This window comes from Antedon mediterranea, chromosome 9 (genome assembly GCF_964355755.1).
Source record: "Antedon mediterranea chromosome 9, ecAntMedi1.1, whole genome shotgun sequence".
Lineage (NCBI taxonomy): Eukaryota > Metazoa > Echinodermata > Crinoidea > Comatulida > Antedonidae > Antedon > Antedon mediterranea.
In genome coordinates, this window is record NC_092678.1 from 18,285,091 (window position 1) to 18,311,570 (window position 26,480).

Below are 26,480 nucleotides of genomic sequence, written 5' to 3' on the forward strand. Positions count from 1 at the left end.
ATTTTTTATTCTCGTGGGTCAAATCTTCCCATCTCATGTGTTCATATACGGGCATTTTTAAAGTTCCTTTGAGTACATGCATATTGTTTGATAATAAAATAGCAGAATTAAAAAAATACAGTACACAAATTATACACATTCTTTATTCTTGTGGGTCATAAGCTTTATTTGGGCTATGTCCAATGAATTACTACTTAGTTTAATGTCTTGCCTAGCTGTTGATTAGCCTCGACTCGACACATTTTGTGTGAAGAAGAGTGCGCGAAGGCAATCACGTGAATTGACTTAGAATCCTAGGCCTACTGTAGAAAGTATCGTATCACAGTTGTGTAATCACTTCTTGTTGCTATACGCTTGGGTGCACACGGAACAACAAATTTAACTGATGAATTATTCATGTTTATTTTGTGACGTTTCATGAGGGGTCCCCAACTTATGTACGAAAAAAAAAATCGCTGCCAGGACATGGTACTTTCTAGTTTCTAGACCATTGTTTGTACCTGAGTAATTCATACAGATTTTCTTTATCGTAGTTTTACCAATATTTATGAGATTTTACCAAGATGTTCTATTGGTCAGGCAGTGTTTGGTAAATTGCCCATCCATTTGTTAATTTAAATTTTGTAGCCAATGTTCAGATTATCAATTTACTAGCTGACAATTCTGTTAGATTGACAAAGTCCAGTGCGATCAAGGTTTTAGGTGATTAGCTAGATATTAAAAGATATACAGATGCATTATTCCCATGGTTCTAGTCCAGTACTTATTCATTGCCAATATGAATTTTGATATTCCAACAAAATACAAACCAATTTCAAGGTTGATTAAATTAGTTTTTGCTGATGAATTTGACAACTGCAGATGCTATAATTTTAATTTAATTAATTTTGTTATTAGGAACATTTTCATGAGGTTATTTAGTTTTAATGTTTTTAGTAGTAACTAATTGTATGTGTTGTGTAACCTATTTTTTATTTATTCTCAAGGAACATCCCTATTAAGAGAGGTAATACAGTCGACTCCGCCTAAGTCGAATATAATGGGACTAGTATAAAAATTCGAGTTATGCAAACTTCGACTTACAGATTTGTAATAAAAATGCTAGGCCTAGACCTAGGTTCACTCACTAGCCGCGCTAAGGCTAGGCCTAGGCTAGTAGACCCTGTCGCGATCGCGGCCCACAAGCCTTCTTGAATTGAGTTTGCTTAGCTGGCTAGGCCTAATAAATGCTAAGCCTCCTTTATCAGCAAAGACAACTATATTTTTTTTATGGTTTAAGCCGTAACAATAAGAAAACGTGTAATAAATACATTTCGTTCTTATTCGAAATCGGTATCCATTATTTATTGCCAAAGACGTCGACTTAGACGAATTTCAACTTAAATAATTCGACTTACTAATAAAAATTACACAGTAATGAATAGGAAAGAATTGGGACTTTCAGAAAAATTCGACTTTTGCAATTTTTCGACTTACGCGAATTTGACTTAGTCGACTGTATATGTTTTAATATTTCAGCTAATCCTTATTAATGAGACACATTGTTGTTTCATCTCATTAAGAAATTGACCGTATACAGGCCTAGTTAAAGATATATTGTCTCCCTAAAAAAATATTTTATTTAAATTTTTTTGTTGAATATGTTATTTTAATGTCACATAATAGTTATTCACTCTCACAAAAAATTGGGTCTGAAAAAAATTTATTTACCTGAGAAAAATGTAATTTAAAGCAAAAAATGGTCAAATTGTCTGGAAGACAATGAGTTTTTGGGTAATTTAACTGTTTATTTTGTCTTTTTATAGGTGAAATAATTTTTTCCCCCGTTTTTTTTCTTATGGAAGTGAACAACTTCATTAAAACTGCAAAATGGCCTATTCAAAGTCCGATTTTAAAAATCTAAATTTTTCATGATTTTGGGGGACAATACATCTTTAAATGTGCTTTTTTATACACACTGTAATGTTGTTACATAATTACGTGGTGGATGAGAATTGCCAAGGTAAATTTTATGTACAAACAGATGTGGTAAAAACAATTTAATGGACATGTACATTGTTTTTAGACATAATAATTGTGCCAAGTTTTATTTTTAAAACTGTCTTTCATGCCAAGTAGGTTAACATTGTCACTATTTAAAGTTTATTTAACTTTGTCAACTTTTTTGTCACCATATGCTTTTGTGATATGCCGTACATAAGTGCCACTTTATAACTTTTTGTAGCTTGAGTGTACATCATTTACTTATTCACTTAAATACTCAAATTTAACATGATTCTTCCATACAAACCTGTTCATTTGGTACACTTGTCTTTCTCTAAGGTGTCAATGTAAATGTATATATGTACTGTGCAAAATCATTTTCGTTTCCCATGTTCTAGCTGCCAACAGTGACGGATCGAGGATTTGCCATTTTTAGGCCATGGCCCCCTATTTCAAAATCCTGGTTCCGCCACTGTTGGCAGCAAGAACACGGGAAAAGAAAATGATATAAATGGCAAATTTTAGGCCTAGGCTAGTAGACCCTGTCGCGATCGCAGCCCACAAGATGAGCCTTCTTGAATTGAGTTTGCTTAGCTGGCTAGGCCTAATAAATGCTAAGCCTCCTTTATCAGCAATGACAACTATATTTTTTTTATGGTTTAAGCCTAACTGAAATTAGTGTCCTATCCTATTATTAGTGTCCTGTCTTTTGCATTACAATTAGCAAAGTTTAGGGGGAACCCGGACATCCCCCACCTTCCCCCCCCCCTCTTGAAAATGGAACATAAACCCCCAGTATCCACCCTAAGGTGTCCCCTAAATAGTGGTTGAATTGTAATAACTTTTAAATTAAAAAAATATTCAACTTTTGGTGAAGGATAAATGTTAAATTAGTGACATTATCTTTTAATTTCAAGTGACAACCTACAAGGCCATTACCAGCTGTCAGTGACAATATCCTGTAATAAAACTACAATCATCTTTCCAAGAATTATGTAACAAATCTTATCAAAACATACACATCTCGGACAATATTTTTTACATAGTTTTGCCAAAAATGTCAACCACCCATAAAATGTCAACTCTTTAAAGCCAATTGCCTGAAATGTTAAATCCTTTTTAATATTGTTGGCTCCTGTATTTGACATTAATAATTGTACAGTATGCTACCATTTGCCATTTCAGCAGTCTTGATTTTTAGTCGCGTGGAAGCGACTCTATAGTTCACTATGTCGGTCGGTCAGTCTGTCTGTCTGTCTGTCTGTCGGTCCGGTATCACTATGCATTTTATCGCTTTCTGACCTTATCTTGATATCAGTTTAATCTAGCTAGGTCAATTTTTCACAGTATATTCCTTATGGCCAGGAATCAATGTGGTAATGTTTTCACGGTGCGCAATAAAAAATTATGCGGTCTACGCACGATTTAACGAAATCACGTTTGTAATCATATCTTCACAACCATGAATCACAATTAAATAAAATTTGGTACTCATAAATTTCAGGGCATAAATCATCATATGGCAATACAATTACGTGCGTAGCGCATGTAACGCATGCGTACGCGCGCTTAACATTTTCAAAATTTATTTTCGATGAAATAAGAGTACATTTCAGGCAATTTTAAGCGTTTACAAAATTGCCATGAGTGCGCATATTTTTGCGTGCGCACTGCGCGTTAAATGTTATTACGCACTCTTTTTGCCCGATTTCTGTTTTCTTGACTTACTTTTCAACTCGAAATTACGTTATACGAGCACGTCGAAAGTGACAGGCTACGCACGTGTAAATTAAAAAAATATAAATGTTTTTAAACATTTCAACATTTTTAAACATGTTCAGTAATTTCGGTCAGTATAGTTCACTATGTCGGTCGGTCTGTATGTCTGTCGGTCTGTCTGTCGGTCTATCGGTCTGTATGTCGGTCCGGTATCACTATGCATTGTAGCACGCGACTTAATGGCTGTTGGCCTTGTTTTAGTATATACCCATACGGTAGTAATAGTAATTTTTAATGCGTCATTCTGACATGGCCACATGTTTATGATGAATGTTTAAATCTGTTAACACTAGAAAAAGTTTGCATGATGAATAAGTATTAGTAAAGCTCACAGAAAAAAAAATTATTGCACTACATCAACAAAAAAATTATGCTCTTCCAGCTTCACCACTGTCAAAATTAGGTATGGTTATTATCAATTTCATAATACACAATAGAAATGTTAAATTGGGAGCTATATATCTTATTAATAAATGAGACTTTACCTAAATCTGTGTTCAAGTTTCATTCTGTAGACCAATAAGCGATAAAAATAAATGTAAATCAATTAAATCATTTAAAAATATTGTTAATACTATAATTGTTAGTAAACTTGAATAAAGTGGGTTAATAATTCCCCTGGGTAAATGTACCCTACTTAATATTCATGTGACCTATATCCATTAAAAGGAAATAGGATAATCCTAAAAGTACCCACTTCCCATGTAAACAAATTATTATTCTATTAACATTTTTCAGCTATATTTAATTTTTTTTAGTAAATAAGTTAGACCTACGGAATGATACCGAAGAGTAATAAAGGACTGTTAAAGGACTTTTGTGGTTTGCCACAACATGGAACCATTCCCCTGATTTCAAGGTCTTATGGAATGCCACAACATGGAACCATTCCCTGATTTTATGGTCTTATGGAATGCCACAACATGGAACCATTCCCTAATTTTATGGTCTTATGGAATGCCACAACATGGGACCATTCCCTGATTTCAAGGTCTTATGGAATGTCACAACATGAAACCATTCATTGATTTCAAGGTCTTATGGAATGCCACAGCATGGAACCATTCCCTGATTTCAAGGTCTTATGGAATGCCACAACATGGAACCATTCCCTGATTTCAAGATCTTATGGAATGCCACAACATGGAGCAATTCCTTGATTTCAAGGTCTTATGGATTGCCAAAAAATGAAACCATTCCCTGATTTCAAGGTCTTATGGATTGCCACAACATGGAACAATTCCTTTATTTCAAGGTCTTATGGAATGCCACAACATGGAACCATTTCCTGATTTTAAGGTCTTATGAATTGCCACAACATGGGACCATTCCCTGATTTCAAGGTCTTATGGAATGCCAAAACATGGAACCATTCCTTGATTTCAAGGTCTTATGGATTGCCACAACATGGACCCATTCCCTGATTTTAAGGTCTTATGGATTGCTGCCACAATATGGAACCATTCCCTGATTTCAAGGTCGTATGGAATGCCAAAACATGGAACCATTCCCTCATTTCAAGGTCTTTATGGATTGCCACAACATGGAACCATTCCCTGATTTCAAGGTCTTATGGAATGCCAAAACATGGAACCATTCCCTGATTTCAAGGTCTTTATGGATTGCCACAACATGGAACCATTCCCTGATTTCAAGGTCTTATGGAATGCCAAAACATGGAACCATTCCCTGATTTCAAGGTCTTATGGATTGCCAAAACATGGAACCATTCCCTGATTTCAATGTCTTATGTATTGCCATAACATGGAACCATTCCCTGATTACAAGGTCTTATGAGATGCCACAACATGGGACAATTCCTTGATTTCAAGGTCGTAAGGAATGCCAAACATGGAACCATTCCCTGATTTAAGGTATTATATAGACATTAGGCGCAGGAGCCCCGGATAGCGTTACGTTTGAAAACCCCAAAAAGTGAGGTTTTCAACCATTAGCGGCATGACTGATGTGAGTGATTAATGTGTTTTACGGACGGTTTCAAGGACTATCCTACCAGTGGGCTGTTCACTGGTCAAATGATTGACACTTTGTATCACCGTTTGTAACTGGAGCTGTGACGACCTTTGTAGCTGGAGCTGTGACGACCTTGCAAGAATACTAGGCCAGAATTTTTAATTGAAAAGTGCCTTGGTATTAACAATAACATGGAGATAGAAACAAATTTGTCTATCTTTCTTTCTAAAATAAATGGTCACTATAGTTTCAAACTAGGCTTAGTCCACCACATTAGTAATTACGAATCGAAACCTAAATTAAAATTGTTGGTATTCTTTGGCCGTTGTTTGATTAATTACATCTTCATGCCATGTTTTTTTTTCTCTAATGATTTGGCGATACGCTCTTATATTAATTAGGCCTACTAGCAGAGGGTTCGATGAGTTTTGAAAAGTTATGGAAATGTGGTCTAACATATAGCAATTCAGTTTTTTAAAGCCCTTCTTCCTTGTCCGAGCCTTTGGAAATATTAAAAAGTTATATTAATATAATATATTCTGTGTTTTCATGTTTTGAGAAATTGTATATCATTTCAGATGTTTCGCGCTGCGCTTTTATTTGTTTCGCGCTTCGTCTTGTTCGAGCTTCCTCCGTACATACCGATAATTAATATGATTTTTCATTTCATTTTTTGTACATTATTAAAAAATAGCATACAGAACCCCATACAGAACATACCCTTCTCTGAGAAAACACTTGTGGGCGATTCCCCGAATACGGCATGATGGAATAGCTTTGGAGACTTTGACTTTGGAGTAGGGCTAAATCGAAAAACGTCAAGCAACTCAACAGTTCTTTTCAGAACTAATATAGGCCTACGTGGTGTACCGCAAATTTATATCAACAAATATGTAACTTGTTTAGCACGTTTAAAATGGATAGCAAAACCTGAATTATTTCAAACAGACAGCACATTAGTTCAAACGGATAGCACAATAGATAGCTCAATCAAATGGATATAACTATGATATAACTGTACTGTGCATTCTATACGGATTATCGGGTAGCACATTCTTTCAAATGGATAGCACATTCTTTCAAATGTATAGCACATTCTTTCAAATGGATAGCACATTATTTCAAATGGATAGCACATTAGGTAGCACAATCAAATGGATATAGTACTGTACATTATTCTATGATTATCGGGTAGCACATTCTTTCAAATGGATAGCACATTAGGCCTATTTCAAATGGATAGCACATTCTTTCAAATGGATAGCACATTATTTCAAATGGATAGCACATTATTTCAAATGGATAGCACATTATTTCAAATGGATAGCACATTGGGTAGCACAATCAAATAGATATAGTACTGTACATTATTCTATAAGGATTATCGGGTAGCACAATATTTTCAAATGGATATAGCACATTAGGTAGCACAGTCAAATGGAAATATAGTACTGTACATTATTCTATACGGATTATCGGGTAGCACATTCTTTCAAATGGATAGCAAATTATTTCAAATGGATAGCACATTCTTTCAAATGGATAGCACATTATTTCAAATGGATAGCACATTATTTCAAATGGATAGCACATTAGGTAGCACAATCAAATGGATGTAATTGTACTGTAAATTATTCTATACGGATTATCGGGTAGCACATTCTTTCAAATAGCACATAATTTCAAATGGATAGCACATTATTTCAAATGGATAGCACATTGGGTAGCACAATCAAATGGATAGTACTGTACATTATTCTATAAGGATTATCGGGTAGCACATTATTTCAAATGGATAGCACATTAGGTAGCACAATCAAATGGATATAGTACTGTACATTATTCTATACGGATTATCGGGTAGCACATTCTTTCAAATGGATAGCACATTCTTTCAAATGGATAGCACATTGGGTAGCACAATCAAATGGATATAGTACTGTACTGTACATTATTCTATACGGATTATCGGGTAGCACATTCTTTCAAATGGATAGCACATTCTTTCAAATGGATAGCACATTATTTCAAATGGATAGCACATTAGGTAGCACAATCAAATGGATATATGTAATTGTACTGTACATTATTCTATACGGATTATCGGGTAGCACATTCTTTCAAATGGATAGCAAATTATTTCAAATGGATAGCATGGATTTGGGTAGCACAATCAAATTGAGCACATTGGGTAACACATTGCATCAAATGGGAGCCTACTGTACAGTTATTCTATTGAATTGAATTGAAATATATATTTATACTGGGTAACCTCTTCAGTCAAAGACTGGTCTCCCATAGGGCCCAGTTGGTGATCAGTGGCTGTGATAATACACCGGGGTAACCCCCCACTCGTCTCAAAAGATGTACTAGGTTCTTTAAAGTACACACGAGCTAGATGTGTATTCTATTATCGGGTGTAGCACATTAAAATTGAGAGGATAAGATGGACATCATAATTTATTATTAAGGGGCAAAACAGCAAATCCTTACTGAGGGGACACTCCTATAAAGCGGACATTAAGGGGACGGGGAACATTTAAGCTCAGTGCCAATGTTCACTCAATATATTTTCCATCACAAAATAACAAAAAAGACGAAATATTTATATCCATTTATCGCTATTAAATAAAAATGGATATCATGATTATTATGATACTTTGTTTGTCTTGAAAGTTTTCATTGGAATGGTGAAACGTTGCCTGCTACATTTTGAATTTCCGAGTCCCAGATCAGTATTGGTATTGTTTTTCCGTTATCTATTCTAACTAATGAAACAATTTTTAGAAAATGATATATCTGATAGATATCATCTAAGTGATGTTTTACATATAAGTTATAACGTTTAACTTTTCATTCTCCATACATTCAATTCTTTTAATATAGTTCTTGTATAAACACCATATCAAGTAGTAGTAGAAATTATTGTAGGGTTTTCTTATTATTCAGTCAATTCAGTGTTTCTATACAGAAAAGAGTAGTCAGTGGCCTTAACATCAATTAATTGTATAATTTGCACCCAAGGTCGAATAGCAAGAAACTCAGGTCCAGTTACATTGGTGTTCATTGGTCAATAGGAAATGAACAGCACACTTATGGGTGGTGACAAAGTTTAGTTATTGATAAGTTGTCCTTGGGAAAAACACATTAGTTGGGTTGACCATGGGCTGACAGAGTTAACACTTCGTAACGCTATCCGGGGCTCCTGCGCCTAATGACCTTATCCTCACTCTGTTTCCAGTCAATGTAATGTTTTCTAGTCCTTTCTGGACCTCCAACAAAAGTTTTACAATTTACATGCATACAATACTGACACGTATCAATTTAAATGTCTGTGCATTCTCTTTATGTAGATTTATACGGCCATACTGTGTTGAAACACCGGTTCTCGTCAGATCACCGAAGTTAAGCAACGTTGGGCCCGGTTGCGTTCTGGATGGGAGACCGTCTAGAAATCGTGGCGGGTGCTGTATATACTGGAGAGTGATGGTGTAATGGTAATATCGGACTAGCATGTGATAGGCATGGGTTCGAGGTTATCTGTACCATACTAATTGCATCCTTAGGCAAGATGCTTTACTCTCATTGCCTAATCTGGTAGGCGCTGCACTGCTGGCTGCCGTGGGTCCGTGGAGGGCCTAATCCTAATTTCCTCACTGAGGACAAATATTAATACAAAAAAATATAATATAATATCATAAAGAATATAAAGCAAAATAGTTATTAACATATGATTTAATATAATATATATCTATTTTAGTTATTTTGTTTTCCACTTTTAATATTTATTCAAATTCTTTTATTTTGTCCATATACATACTGTATATTCTGTTACCTTTCAGAAATGTAATATTAGATAAATTAAATTGATCACTGGCGTTTTGATGCCAACCGACAAAATATTACCAAAATAGCCCTTTTGCCAAAACTAACTTTCAAATGCCTAATAGGTCAATTATATAGGTTGGCTATGCTTATTTGTTGTTATCGTGAAGGTATTTGTGACTATATGTTGCCAAATGTTTTAAAATTACAAATCATTGCCAGCTATTGTTTGTGTATCATATGTTTTGCAAAAAGTAAATAAATTAAAATTTTGGATAGGCAATTTTGCAGTAATTTTGTGTTTCGTCTTTTTGGCAAAAAAAAAAAATACTTTCTTTTATTTAAAAAAATTAAAAATAAACATTTATGCTTAACCTGAAACCTTACATTTGAGCCTGTGGTCATTTGATATTAAAATAGCCTACAAAAACACTACTACTACTAAATACTTGGTATTTTTTCAGGTGGACAATACATCTTTATATGGACTTATGGAATGCCACAACATGAAACCATTTCCTATATTTGATGGTATTTTTTCAGGGGGACAATACATCTTTAAGAGGTATAAGAAAATGGGTCAATAATTAATATGACTCACCCTGTAAGTTCCTAAGTAGTAACCTTTCCAAGGTATTCCATTATCCCGTCAATCTAATTTTCCTGATACTCGGACATACATGACTGGATTACTTCCTATTATTCCTATTTATCCGTGATACAACGTTGAACTTTTTTTAGATGATCAATATACAGTAGTTTTTTTTATGTTCTCTAGAGACAAAATGATCTAATTCCTTTCCCACATCTATTAATAACTTTTTAATTTCTTCTGTAAGGAAACGTTACTAATGTTGTATTTTACATTTGTTATTATATAAATGACCACTAAGTCTCACCTTTGACATTTGTGGTTTGCCCGATGAGCTTGAAATAGAATTGTCCATATTTATATGTGTGATGCAATGGGCTTTGTGCACAGTAACCTCTGTGTATATAGCTTGGGTCCCACTAGGTCGAAATACAAAGACGGATATCTTCCGAAATGTTGCTTGTGATTGGTCAAATCAAAGTTCTTGCCTTTTACGTACAACCTTACAAAACTGTTTTACTTTCCGACTTTGCTAAATTTGTGAAGAAGCAGGTTCATTTTGTGAAAGTAGATAATAAAAACAAAACCATGTATATTTGTGTAGGCACTATTGTTGGAAAAGTTCTCTTATTTTATCTTTAACTATTATTAACTTTTGTTCAAAGGTAATAATGCAATTCAATATTTATTTTAATGCCTGGAATATTCAATATTACTGATATCTTTATTATTTATAAACATTTTTTTATCATGCCAAAAGGGCAAACTAATATTTCTATCAGATGATTTCAACAAAGACCTTTCCATACCTCAACAAATTCTAAAAATACTTCATAATGACAACAAAAGTTATCCTGAAAGTAGTAAATGTCTGTTAGAAATCCCCGAAGTTCTAGCATTTGTCAAAGGTCAACCACTAATTTAGTTTACAGAAAGTCGAACAAGAAATTATCTAATTTAGAATTTTGACGGGGATGATGTTCCTAAAGGAATACTGTAATTTTACCAAGAAATGCATTTTGTATTTTATAAGTACAGTATTGTTTCTGAGCAAGATTGTTGATCAGTTGTTTAACTATATGGATGCAATTGTGCTAGCAGAGGTGAGATAGGCCTTTATCAAAGTATTCTATCCCCTGCCTCTAAAAAGGCCCAACAAAATACCACCCACCACCTGGGGATACCTACAGTTCCAGAGCCTACCAGTACCAGAAACAAATATTTACTTCCACCTTGGAATTGCTTAATGACAGTATAATTTCAATGCGTTTATTTTATTGCATTGTCCAAAATCTATTATGTAACAGTTCATTTCAGAAATCCAACTTTTGGCTTGATTTTTTTTCACTTTTTGAAAGTATTATTCTGTTAGTATGTTCTGTTCTGTTTTTTTTTGTTACCGCATCGCATATTGTGAGGGCCAAACAAAAAAATAAAAGACTTTGAAATTTAAGACAAGTTGAAGCAACTGACTGCTCTCTTGTAGGCTGTGTTTTTGTCGAGTTGATCGGATGGTATGTGGTGGGGTTTAGAAGGACCACTGTCTAAAGCCTTCCACCCAGCCTGGGACTGCTAACTAAGCTCAGTCTACACTATCAAACTAGTTTAAACAAAAAAAGTTTGCTGTACCCAAGTATAGTAGTGATATAATGTCATCGTGTCCATATAGGAGGGCGTGTGGCGCAGTGTGTTGGAGGTTGGACTACCGATCGTCAGACCTAGGTTCGAATCCAACTCTCGCCGCATTGCTTGTATCCGTAGGCAAGATACTTTACTTACGTTGCCTCTCTCCACCCAGGTGTATAAATGGGTACCCAGTTAGATCTAGACACAACTGCGCTGGTTACCGGCTGCATTATGGGAGTATGTTTCCATACGTGTTTGATCCCAAAAAATACTGGGGTAATAATGCTTGTAAAGCGCCTTTGAGCATGATTACTCATGAAAAGGGCGCTATATAAATCTGGTATTATTATTATTATTATTATTATTATATGGGCATAAAGTTTGGTAGTGTAGACAGGGCCTTATAATTATAGTAATCTTATTTAATTTAGCCGTCCAAGACTGAATTCATCTCTGTATATTTTAAATTATGGTTTATTGATCAAATAAATAAATAAATGAAATGAAAGAATCCTAGACACCCCAGAAATTATTCATTACATAATGCAGTAAAACACAAAACACAGTCACTGCAGGACATGTAATAGTAAACCCCTTCTTTTGTATTAATGTCTGTCTACACTATCAATCTAGTTTGACAGAAAAATGCAATGTGTCCAAACATGGTAGTAATATGCCAAAATATGGTAGTGATATGACATCATCATGATCATATATGGGCACATCTCATTTTTTTGTCACATAAAGTTTGATAGTGTAGACAGAGCTTTTCAGTGGATAGTTTGTACATGAAAACAACTTTTGTGATTTTCATATTTTAAGGTTTCGTTGTTCGTTATAAATATTTCTTAAATTAAGTCTGATTGTTGTTAAATGTCTAGACTAAAACTCCTAGGAGAAAAAGATAATCGTGAGTGTTAAGTTTGAGAAAAGAATAAGCTGTTGAGTTATATCGTTAGCAATTTGAATAAATAGGGGAGGGTGGCTTTAGATGTGTATTTTGAAATGACTAAGTCTCATAATTACTTCAACTGATTTATCATACATTTGATAATCTTTTTAAGCTTTGGTTATTTCAATGTTATCCAGACTTCACCACCCCATTTGTATGGTACAATCGCCTTCGTCGTCAAGATCATTTTAATACTATAATGCGACATTTATATTGTGTTATTTTGTAAAGGTCAGAGCGCTTTTGAGTATTTGATTGTTCAAAATTATCTAGACGCTGGACTCTGTTTTTGTCGATCATCCAACATACTGCGCCACACGCCCTTACCATTTTCTCATCCATAACCAGTTTCACAACAGGCCTATTGATCATAATATTTTAATATTAATAATATATAAATCAATGTGATGTAAGTTTTTGTTCATTTCATTTTGACAAGCAAATGAAAGCAATAATTAATGCTATTTTTGAAACTTATGAATCATATCTTGGTGTTTCACATTTGCAAAATGTTTCCTAATGTCATTCACATATCTTTATCTTGAATCAAATATTAGCAGGCTACAGTTATTATATTTCTGGAAACAACATAATGTTATAATGTAATAACAGTATTTTATATTTGTTGCCCAAATCACGTTCCAGCCAATCAATTTACCCTAGAGAAAGATGAAACAATCATATATCTCGGTGCAATTAGACATCGAAATTGTATATGGGAAGAAATAATAGGGATAAGTCCCTTATTTAAGCATTGATTGGTCAATTGTGGTGTAATATTTACCATAGTGTGGCCATCAGAGGACGGTGCCAGCAAGGCAAATGAGGGCTAGGAAATTTTTCATTGCAATATATTGCAAGGCTGTGTTGTTGTTTCCTCTATTGAGGTTGACATTGTGGTAACTTTTATTACCTTAACCCATAGAACACTTCATTAAGATACACATAGTTTATTTAATTATCGTAGACTTCAAGAACAGGGTGGCCTTATAATTCGTGATAAATTTAAATATTGAATATGAAATATTAATGTGTTTTTTATTGTTTTTTTGTGCATTATCTTAGTTACTTTGACATACAGCAACATTTCAAATGTCCCATAAGAATCAATGCTATCATAGCCTTTATGAATTACAAAGATTATATTTTAGTCAATTATAATTGATGGATCATGTTCTTTAGCATAATTATCTTATATAAAATATTGCATTGATGATGTAGCACTTTCAGTATTATACAGAAACTTTCATTTATACAAGCAGGCCAGCACAAAGTCATATTCCAAGTATGAATAAATCCCGTTTCTCCTGAAATTCACAAGAGACATAGTAGCCTCTAGAACTCATTTTTGTTTTGCCATTCTGCCTGGCATGCAAGCATAAATATACAGGTTTTAAAAAAGCAATCTTTTGGGGAAAGGCTATGGGTGTGCCATAAGCCCCTAGAGGTGTGAATGTATAAAGTTTGTGGGACCTGAGTTTTGTACTTGACAGTGTATGGACGACAATTTTTTCTCTCTGGTCCATACGTGTCATACAATTACCCCCAAACGGCGTTCATTTGTCTATTAACAATAACAGGGGGTATGATGAATCAATACATCAGGGTAACTTCCTACCTTTCCAAAAGATGAACTGGGTTCTTTAAAGTTTACAAAAGGGCCAAGATGTGTACTTACACTGGATCCCCAGTTTTAAGTCTTTATCTGAGAAGACTTGTTCTAAAACCACAACAATGATCGAGAAGTTACTTGAATCCGGGGCAATTTTGGTTTGAGGTGCCCCTGCATTAACCTCTCGGCCACTGAAACTGCAACAGTTCTCCATACATTCTTCCAAAATAAAAACCATAAAATGCTTTTAAAATTTTTTCTTTAGATGTATTTACAAAATGTTTAAATTTGAAAAAAATGGGTTTTAAAAATAGAATCTGAAATAGTCCAACACTATAAATCCTAATCATTTGAAGATTAACCCTACATGTGTTCTGTTTCTTGTTTCATTAATTCTTTAATCTATAGAAACTGTACATGGTCACATAATTAGTTTATTTATAGTTTATCAATTTGTTATCTATATTATTTTGTCAATGCATAAATTAAGTCTAATTGCGATCATGTGTTTTGCAATGCCCTTTAAATCTCCCAAAAATGTTATCATGAAATTGTATATAAACTTTAAGCAAAGCCAGAAGAAATATAATCATTATTATAAGAACATTTACCATTCAGTAAAAGTTCATTGGGGAGAGGGAAGGGTAATGTTTGAAAGCTATTAATAAATTTAAATTTGAATCCAATTTTGTATTTCTTTAAATTAATTTATTAAATCTTGTTATTAATTTGTATTAAATTATTTATTATATATTATTACTCTAGTACTAGATCAACTTTCGTATGCACTTTGAGGTCCAGAGAATTTGACTTCAGAAATTTGTTTAGGGTGGTCAAACAATCATTGGTTGGTTACACATTTTGAAAATGTGGCAAAAGGTCAGGGTCAAAGGTTATAAGATCAAACACCATTATGTCCACTACCACCACTGGTCACAGCGAGGTAATTTTGGTATACATTTATATTCAGTCTAATGGGACATTTTAGTAAAAAATGACCGGAAATGCCATTTCTGACCTTTGACCCACAACCCAGGGCATGTATGTATCTCCGTAACTACTGATCGTAGACACTTGTATCTCGGCAACCACTGGTCGCAGCAAGTCAATTTTGGTCTCAAAATGTTCAGAGGGCATGCATTTATATTCCATCTAATGGGGCATTTTAGTCAAAAATGATCAGAAATGCCATTTCTGACCTTTGACCCACATACCAGGGCATCTTCATATCTCTGTAAGTACAGGTCGTAGAAACTTAAATTTGGTATCAAATTTTTCGAAATATACATATTTACATTCATTGTAATAGAAAATGTGGTTAAAAGATGAAAAGAAATACTATTTACTAATGTTTCAAACAAAAAACATATCTACACAACTTATCCTTAGACAGTAATGTTATGCAATAACTGATACTTTAAATTGTTTTAATTTCAAGTACTATAGTTATTGCTGTCCCCAAGGACATTTTGATAGAAACGTTAAGCTCAACAGTTCTTTTCAGAATGCTAGAAGTAACTTGCCATATGTATCCGATTAAACGCCCCAGGAATTTATTGTTCAAAAAGGTTTTTAGGGGGAAAGGAGGCATCTTTATTTGGGGTATAATAAGGTAACATGTATAATCAAATAAATACCACCTAGATGTATCTCAACTGATTAACTTTTTGAAACATTTTTCAAAATGTGTAACAAATAACAAAATATATATTTCGATCAGTTTATACGGAGATACATACATGCCCTGGGGTGTGTGTCAAAGGTCAGAAATGTCATTTGAGACCAAAACTACCTCGATGTGACCAGTGGTTGTCGAGATTTAGGGACCTATTGTTGTTTAGTTTGATAACCTTTCACCCTGACCTTTTGACCTTTCGCCACATTTTCAAAATGTGTAACCAAGCCAAATATGATTGTTTGACCACCCTAAACCAATTTCTGAAGTCAAATTCTCTGGACCTCAAAGTGCATACGAAAGTTGATCTAGCTACTAGAGTATATGTTTATTTCTATTTATGTTAACGTGGAAAAGCTTTATATAATAATGAACAATTTTTGCTTTTGACAATCCTGGAAATTTTGTTTACTTGTTTTTTTGTTGCTCTGTAATTTTTAAAAGTTGAATAAATCAAAATCAATAATGTTCCTAGAAATGACTAATTTGTCAGTATGTTGAAATTATCAATTACAAAATGTGGTTTTTAATATTTAAAACAATATTTTTAGATTGATTTCCCTCGTGATAAAGACCCACACATAACAGGAATCACATTTAATTGATTTGTTTTGTCAATGTCATGTGACAGAAAGCATGTCATGTAACGGAAACCAATACAAAAAAAGTAGTACAGTATTTTCACATTTTTATTGATTTAAAAATGAGGTTTAGTTTGTTTTTTGTTTGTTTTAATTTATTTTTCACAGAGTTGTATCAACAATTTGAGATGTGGTTAGTTAGTTTTATGTTGTTTATTGTCTTGCTGCTATAGTAACTGATCATGTGACAGGACTTCCAGTTTGTTAATTAATCGTGAGATGTAGTGTACTTTACTTGTTTTTTTGCTTGTTGGATGTCAGATTGTTTGCCATAACGACCTGTCATTTGTCGGGACTCTAGAGAGAATATGTTTCACACTTGAAGGATGTGGTAAGGGACATTGCTAGGCCTATACTCATGAGGGAATTCTACTGACAAGACTAAACATCAAGTAGAACTACAATAGAACTCCTATTATGGGGCCTAACTGTTTGCCTTGCTTATGATGATTTATCCCCTGTACTACTGTAACCACCTGTAAAAACTCCTGGCTACAGGCTGGCTTGTACTCTTCTCCTTAATACAGAATGGACATATAGTTAAAACATATGTATGTTAGTTTTACAAATGTACTCTTAATAGGATTATCTGCTAAAGAGTGTGTGCCAAAAGAAGTAGGCCTATTCTCTGTAAATGTCAAAATAACGCTATCAATTTTCTATCAGCTAAGCCTGGCACTTCTGTGGTAACATAATTAACCACCAGTAAAAATACTAGATATGAGCTTGGGACTCAGCGTGTCCCCTTAATAGAGGTTGACTATGAAAACACTATTTGGGTGGACAACCAAGCCTGTAATTCATTATTTTCTATTGGCATATACAGTGCTGATTAGACAACAGAGTATATTTCAACAGTCAACCAAGCTTGTCCAATAAGAAACAGTGAATTTCACCCTTGGTCAACTGTGCAGATATCCTTACCATACTGGCCATCAGTATGGTCAACTGCCCCAATAGAACATACTAATTTAAGTATGCAGTATTTCATGTCAGGTTAGGTAGTTTTGTCTTTTATTAATGGCATTTTATGTAACATGCATGTCTTCTGGTATGTTTGAAATGTAATAAAGATAGCGATATGTAAATATTTGTTTTTTATAGGTTTAAACCATCTTCTTTAAGATGTATTTATTTTGATAACACTGCACCTGTTAGCAGGGCCGTAACCAGGATCTGTCAAGGGGGGGTTCGGACACTAAATATTTGGGTCACCCCCCCCCCCTGGGGGTGGGGCCTGATGCGAAGCGAATTTTGTTAAATGACACCCCTAGATGGCCGGAAAAGACACTCGTGCAGCATGCTACCAATGAGCAAAAAGATCGTACTTTTTTCCTTCTTCTCAAACACGTCGATAATTTAAAGGACGATAACTATTTGTTGCCGTATGTTAGATGCGCGTGCTCTGTGCGGAACCGCCGATTGTTTGATCATTTACTCCGTATTTTGTTTTGCGTTCAAGTTCAATGCGAACGTACATCTAGGAGCAGCCCCGAAAAAAGCACACTGGTTGAAGGCAAATGCTATTTGCTAGCTCTATCTATAATATTTACAGACGTTCCAACCTAAATGAATTAAAAATCGGGAGGGTATACCGCCACCAACGTTAACACTGTGATGTCTGTCGCCACCAACGTTCAATAATAAAACTATACTGTACTACCAACACGAATCTTAAAGGCCAGGTACGGGCAAAAAATTTCTATTGATCATACATTCCAATAATTATCGATCTATAGTTTCCCCATGTTTCATAATTTTTGGGATTTTATTTGTGTTACAGGAGCTTTTTGAAAATTAGATTTTATATCAGTGGGGGGATAGTTAAAATTACACAGTAAAATCTCTATTCTTTTGTACACAAATTTTGAAAATAGAGAGGCATTTTAAAAAGCTATGAAAATAAACGGTGAGGTAAAAAATGTTATCAGATGACTAAATATAGGTAATATAACTTGAATTTTACATTTCTGGTATTTTTATTCAACTTCAGAATTTTATTTTCATGCTATAGCAAAAATTATCCACCGTATATCCACCATCTTTTTTCACCTTCTAGGGAGTCACCAGACATGTTATTACATTATGTTAACTACCTAACTACTGAAAAAAAGTCTTCCTGGTTTTTTTGGCAGAATTTTGCAAAATTTTGTATTTGACCATATTAGGGGAAATTCATGGTTTTTCATCTTGATTTCTGTTACAAATATTTGATTTATGTATAATTAACCCGATATTATATTTAAAATTCATGCCTGTACCTGAGCTTTAAGACAGCTCTTTGCAAATCAGAGTAATACACACAAAAAGAAAAGAACTTGTTTGGTGATTATAAATCAAACTTTATTTACTAAATTTATATTGTTGTATACACTTAAATAAAAAACCATTCACAGTACAAATCAAATCTGTACTTAGTTGTATTAATTCATTAACAAAAATACGAATTAAAACAAACAACTTGGAGTGTACATCAACATCGTTGATTCCTCCCTGTGAGCATGACAAATTCACGTTACAAATAGTGCAAAAAACTTGTATTCACTCTCGGTAACGTGTTGATTACTCGCACTAACAAACGGAAACGTATTTTTCCATTCATTAGAAAATCTACGCTACTACGCGTTTTTCCGACATACTGTAAAACCAGAAAATGTCACGAGTGATTGCAATTCGTGAAAGTACGTACGCTAAATACAGTACTACAAGTACTTTTTCGGTACATGTGCAGTGAGAATACATACAGTACTGTACGATGGTACGATCGATGCCTGGGCATTGGAATTGGGTCAAAGAACTTTACTAGCAATTTCAGTACACGCGCGCCTACTACTGATACTGTAGATTCATCGCGTACTGTCGGTAAACACAAAGGACGTCGCATAGTACTACTACTACTACTACACTGACGATGATGCCTTCCCTGGGCATGGGAATTAGGTCAAACTTGTAACCAGGAAAAAGTTTCAGTACACGTGCGCCTACTCTACTGATAAAGCGATACTGTAGCTTCATCGCTAAAGGTAAGAATCGCGTACTGTCGGTAAACACAAAGGACGTCGCCTTACAGTACGCTGTACCATCCATATATGCTATACAATCTTTACATACATTACATGTTCGTTGTATCATACGGGGTGGTACGTACGACGTGTGAGATTAAATTAATTTGCAATATTAACTTTCGTGGGAAGATAGATTTTAATTTAATGCAATAATACTGAATTTTATAGAAATGTGTGAAATCGGGAGATATATTTAAAATTCGGGAGACCGGGAGGTGATGTTAAAATTCGGGAGACTCCCGGATAAATCGGAAGGGTTGGAACATCTGTATTTATTTACAGCAATTTGTTGAGGAATATAAATATGTAAATAGGTGATATTGATACATTTTAGTACGTATCGGCTGGTGGTCTAGAAAAAAATAATCGGATGCCATAATGTGAACTACAGTACTTGATACCATAGATATTATAGTGTAAAATATTAATAAATCCTCTATGATACATTATACTTCATAGTCACACATAAATACTGATGTACGTCGGAAGGCTATATACTTTATGCATGCTGCCTGACTGCCAGTGATCTAAACAATTATAGGTACGCAGTTGTCTGGCGGTGTCCTTTGTACGAATCGTTCGTGCCCCAGTTCGCTATGAGACGCGTCAATATCATGTTACATGCAGGGACCAAACATTTATTTTTCAGGTTAAAATCGGCAATTCATTTGCAGCTTTTAGAAATTTACAGACACGTATCGCTAGTTGACGCTCATACAGAGAAGAAGGTTCACGAACAAGTTTACGAATTTTTCAATTTACAAACAACTTTTTGTACTGTGGGGCACGTATTTGGAGGATTTTTGGAGATGAGGGTGAGGTATTGGGCATGTCGGGGATGGGGGTTCGCAGTCGGTTAAGGGGGGTTCGCTGTAAAGGGGGGGTTCGCCCGAACCACAAAAACCCCCCCTGGCTACGGGCCTGGTTAGAAGGAAATAATTATTGATGAGGATGCTGGAGTTTAAATTATATTTATTTTAATTCAATTGTATGTTAAGGTCTTGTCAAACTGTATCTTTGTGAGGGTCCCTAATGATCAGCTTTGGCTGTATGGACCACCCTCTTAAAATATGGTGAATATACGAACAAAGTCTTATTATAAGTCTTTGGGAGGGGAATTGTTCTGTCATGAGAAAAACACTATAAAATTAATCAAGTTGTTTTGTATTGCAGCCATGGACCTAAGTTATAGGTCCATGTTGCAACTAAAGGGAGCCGGTTAAATGACATTTGAGAGAATGTAATTTAACCAGATTTGAAATTGCTGCCAAAAAATGGTAATAACTTTTCTTTCACACATTAATAAACCAGTTATTTCCTTACCACAATACAGAGGCATGAATACAGTTGGATAAATCAACATTTTGTGGTTTATATTGAGAACACTTTTTAATATTTATTTATCCTTTTTTATTATTTTCAAAAACAATACTTCCCATTCATCATATAAATTAATGTAGATGTTTTCTGTATACTCTACCCTAACTGTGGTAAAATGTTAGAAAAAGCATGTAGGTTATTTCAGGTCATAGAATGTGTAAAAAACAACTTTTATTAGATTTGAAGGACAGACTAGGGGCCAGTTTGTATAAGGACATTTTTTTATGTAGGAAGAGTCCACATGACAAAAAAACACTTTTAAAAACGTTATCATGAAGACTCAGTGGCATAACGCAGAGGCCTGAGGCCCCTGGCTTAGGAACCCCAAGTTGCCCTCCAACGCTGGAGATGTTTTTATCCTTTTTCAACATGTTATTTTTATTGCCTGTTTTTTTCTCTGGACACTGCTCAGGGCCCCTATAAGATCCGGGCCCCTGGGTTTAGCCAGTGAGCGCTCATAGCCATTACGCCACTGTCAAGACTCTAGTTGATTCCAGTCGACGGAATCATGATCTCAATTTGACCTCAAGCTGAATAGAAATCTACGCAAATCATTCTACTTCTTGTGTAAAGATTTTTAAATCTTTAATTTAAAAATCAATTTAAAAATTGTTATCCGGCTGACAAGCTTTGAGGATGTTCTCTGGTGCCAGTATGCTCTGGTGCTTACAAATTCCGTAAACACAGCCTCAATTTTGGCTACTTTTCTTTAAAAGTACAGTTACCTCAAAGACATAACCTTGACAAGAGTGATGTTCATACAACTGTGTTTATACAGACTGTTTATTGGTTTATGTTGAATAATACTAATACATACACTGTTAGCTTCCTGTCTATAAACAAAAAGTTCATTTAACACTTGCCAATCAAGATTTCAAATAAAATAATAATAATTGATTGGCACTGCACTTTTTTTTCATCAGTGAAGGTGCTTCCAAAGAAACAAAAAAAGGAGAAAAATACATTCTTAATAAGAAAACAAAAAACTACTTTAACTAACTTCACAACAAGTTTGTTTGTTTTTGTGTGTTTCATTTATTTATTTATTTTCCACACATTCAACAAAAAGAATATAATATATACTAAATAAAATAATAATAAAATAAATAAATGAAAAAGTTACAAAATGAAATACACAAGCATTTTTATTATGTAATTACAGATATTTGATAATCATTGAAAAATATAGTTTCTTTCTCAAATGTATTTTCATCCGATAGGCAATATCTCTAAATCGCAGGGTGAGCCTAGCATTATGGTAGTAGGAAAATTGCTAAAATTTTATTTTGCAAGTACGCTATGAGCTTTGTTTTGGGACGTAGATGAAGAAGACAGTATCAGTGTGAGACACTGATGGGAGTGTATTGCGTCCATAAGGTAAAGCTGTTATGGTCTTTTAAATTACCATCTTAACTACTGTTCCGAAAAGAGGCCTCTTGCAGTCTCTAGAATATTGTAATGATTCAAGATTCAAGACATTTTATTGGTCCACTTAAAAAGTTTTTTGGGTGGATGTAGGGAGTAGCTACTATTTCCCATCAAGAGCTATAGAGCCCTAGATACCAAAGTCACAGAGCACTAGTTGATTGTGACGTCAGAGTAGGTTTGTGGCTAGCCAGGTCTGATGAGAACAAAAGCCAAAACATATCCCATGAGAAATACAATTAGATGAATCATTTAGCCTATATAACTATATATTCTTCTATGAAATACTTTTTCTTGTATTCGGTGGTTCATAACTTCAAGGGTTTTTCTGAGTGACCTTAATGTGAGTGAATCAATCGGCCAATCAGTCAACGGTTTAATTTCTCCATTACTCAAAACATAATTCCCTCAGTTGTTGGCCATTAGTCAGTTGCAGTAAAGAGTACTCTTTAAGAATCAGAAGAATTATGAATAAGAATTCAAATGTTACAGTAATTCAGATGAATTATGATGAACTACTTTTTGATATAAATTTGTGAAAATGTGTTAATATTATATGTTATATCCTGGATCTTCCTCTGAAAGAGATAATGAAATGCCCCTTGGAAGAGTTGATAGGCCTACAGGATGTAGCGAAAAGAGGAGCCTAACAGAAGACATCAGTTTCTCACATTATTTGCATAAAAACCGAAAATTTTGTTTTTCAAACAACAGTGAGTAACTCGCCAATTGCAGAAAAGATAAACTATTTTATAATTTAACATATTTATAAATAATGTCTTAGGGTTAGGAAGAAGGGTTGTGAGTTACAACCCTGGAACTAGATCAGAGTGAACTTTATACCCTAGTATTGGAAGACAACCATGCTAACCACCAAGTCCTGCTCAACTACATTTTAGATATATATTTACCAAAACATTTAGTTTTTATCCATCCAAATGTAAAAATCAAATTATGTTTTGTATATCTTTGCTACAGTGACTTAATTATATAAAAAGTTGAAATACCCGGTCATCTTTCCTGCTTGAAACAATACAAACGAGTTCAAAGGGTAAACTGTCCAGAAAAATTACAGTTGTTTTTAATTTGGTTTTGTCCTTTCATTTCCTAAACTTGGCAAACGTTTTAATAATATAGCATGTCAATGATATCATTGAAATGTCCAAGGTAGTACTAAAATAAAATAATTTATTTATGAACAAAAGTACTTGAATCAGTGAATTATAAATAAATAAATGCCTAAAGCTGAAATTATTAGACACTATAGGTTGTTTTTTTATATATCTCTTCAATTTTGGACAATATTCTATTATAAATGACAGAATCTAGAATCAATTATGACCTCATGGTTGTCAATTTTTTTTTGTTATTTGCGAGCATTTCCGGTGGATCTTTAAACGTAATACAGAGCTTTATTTAACAGAATATTAATAATCTTAAATAATATTTCTTAGGTTAGGTCTGAGTTGCCTGAGCTGCATTATTGATTAACATTTACTATACTTAAGCCGATTTTCCACTAGGCGAATTTGTTCGCGCGAATCGAAGGCGTCAGCTAATACGCATGCGTAGAGAAGGATTTCGAAAATATAAACATGAATACGCATGCGTACAAGCTGGCGCTTTCGATTCGCGCAAACAAATTCGCCTAGTGGAAATTCGGCTTTAGTATTGTGTTTGCAACCTGTATTGAAATAAGAAATCAGTAATAATTTTTATGCCATTTTTCAAAGTTTTAAATTTTAGAATGCAAATTGGTTTATTATTAAACATGATTTCTTTTCATTTTGTATTCTTTCACAATCGCAATTGTACAATTAAAAAAGATGGTAAAAAAAAACAGAAAACAAGACTGAATTACTTTTATTCATTCTTTCAAAATCACAATAAATTAAAAAAATTGTAAAACAAAACTGGAAAACAAGACTTTTACCGTTTTTTTTCTTATTTTTGTACCTTTGAATATAATCGTTCAAAAAAAGATGTCATTGATGACCTAAAGCTTTTAGAAAGTAAATTGGTTCAACATGATTTCAATTTTTGTACTTTTGAATATAATAATGGTACAGTCCCATATCATTCAAAATGATGTCATTTATGACCCCATTATAAGACCCCTGCTTGTTTAAACCAACAGGTGGATAAAATAATGTTATCATATCAATGATCATATTCAATAATCAGGGACACTAGGACACAGTTATTCATTGTTTTAGTATAATTATGTCATTGTTTATGCTACAATTTAGTAACCCTTTTAAATCACAATTTAATTATATGACTCATGGGGTTTTATTTTCCTGTGGTCTTCCACAGCTGGTTCTCTAATTGCCCATTTCATTCCAGAGTTTCCTCAAATAGTGAGATCATTCCTACTGATGATGTCATCAAGAGATTGTCTGGTGTCCTCAATTTGTACCACCCAACCAATGAGATTTCAAACACTGGGCAAGGTTACAGCTAAGTGCTTCGTTTTGGCTCTCTGCCGAGATGAACTTAAACTTAAGGGTATGTTCAGACTCATGAAGTTACAGTGGAGTTATGTAAGCGGCGTACATATTTTTGTGTCTGAACCATGCCGCGGATTAGCGTTAGGAAGCTGTTACTCCGCGCCAGTGGCGTTAATAACTCAAGCGGGAGAGGGTAGATTTCATAACGCTAATCCAGTGATGCATCAGTGATTTTAACATTAACCAATGAAAATACACGACCACGATTAGCAGACAGCAACTACATACCCGTACCCTATGATACGACAGCGAAATAGCTATGACAAATGTATTTTCAGGTTCAGATTTTAAAGAACAGTAAAGTTGGCGTCAGTAATATGATATTTTCATAAATTAAATCAATTAATCAGATAATTGTCCATGTAACAATTACGTTTTAAATTATTTTGAATTATAATGAAATTCTACATGTAGTAAGAAGAAATCAGTATATTTGAAGGTAAACATTATATAAATAAAAATGGAAAAAACAATGTAAACGATGTAAACTTTCATGCATTGTCATGAATGTATACATATAGTTCTATCTGCTTTGACCTATCAGAGTGTTTTAAACGCAAGGCATTGGAATGTTGATCGTTGTGTCTGAACACCTTGGCTTTTAACGCCACGGATTACCGTACGCCTTGCTTAGACAACTCCACCGTAACTCCGTGAGTCTGAACATACCCTAAAACCAAGAATCATACCAATAAAAAAATAAACTTTAGTATTTTAAGTTAACTCATTCATTTGTTTAGCCATTTATATACAGTAAAATACAAGATAAGATAAAGAATTTTTGTCGTCTGCAAAAGTAAACTGAAATTAGCCCACAGTCCTGACAGTCCAAACTAAGAATTTCAAATATAAAAATACTATAATACTATATAAAGCGGTATAAAAATACATAAAAAACATTCTGACACTTTTATTTCTATTTTTCGTGCATAATGCGCTTAGCCCAAATTATTATTATTGGTCCATACTTTGCAGAAAACCAAACATTACAACAAAGCTTGACTAAGTATAAGTTTGTCAAAAAGTCCATCTAACAAAATAGAAATGTCATTATAATCTGAAACTGCAGTGTTTCTGTGAGCAAATCCGAGAATGAATTTGTTCCAATTTTAATGTATTTCTTTCTATTGAGAGTTGAATGCATAATCTGTGAGGACACAAGAGGCAAGGTCCAAATCCCAGTACATATGGATAATTTAATTTAACTTAACTTATTAGCAAAATGTTATTATAGGTTGCTGTCGCACGTCAATGTATAGACTATAATGGCCAGTTTTTAATTATTATTATTATTACGTCAAGAAATAATACTGCAAATTATTATTATTACCCATGTTATATCTGTTATGATGAAAACAAATTAAGGTGAAAACAAACGTATTTAAATTATTATTACGTCAAGAAATATTATTGACAATTTTTATTACTAATATATTGTCCC

The 26,480-nt window shown here is 33.9% G+C and overlaps 1 protein-coding gene across 1 annotated transcript in view; it reads left to right on the forward strand.

Annotated features, from left to right (window-relative positions):
• LOC140058769 (uncharacterized) overlaps positions 1–24,951 on the forward strand; it is a 74,287-nt gene extending 49,336 nt beyond the window's left edge. Inside the window, exon 17 of the mRNA XM_072104510.1 lies at positions 24,876–24,951. The gene's annotated coding sequence lies outside the window, so the exon portion shown is untranslated. The remainder of the gene's footprint in view (positions 1–24,875) is intronic.
• The last annotated feature ends 1,529 nt before the right edge of the window (positions 24,952–26,480 follow it).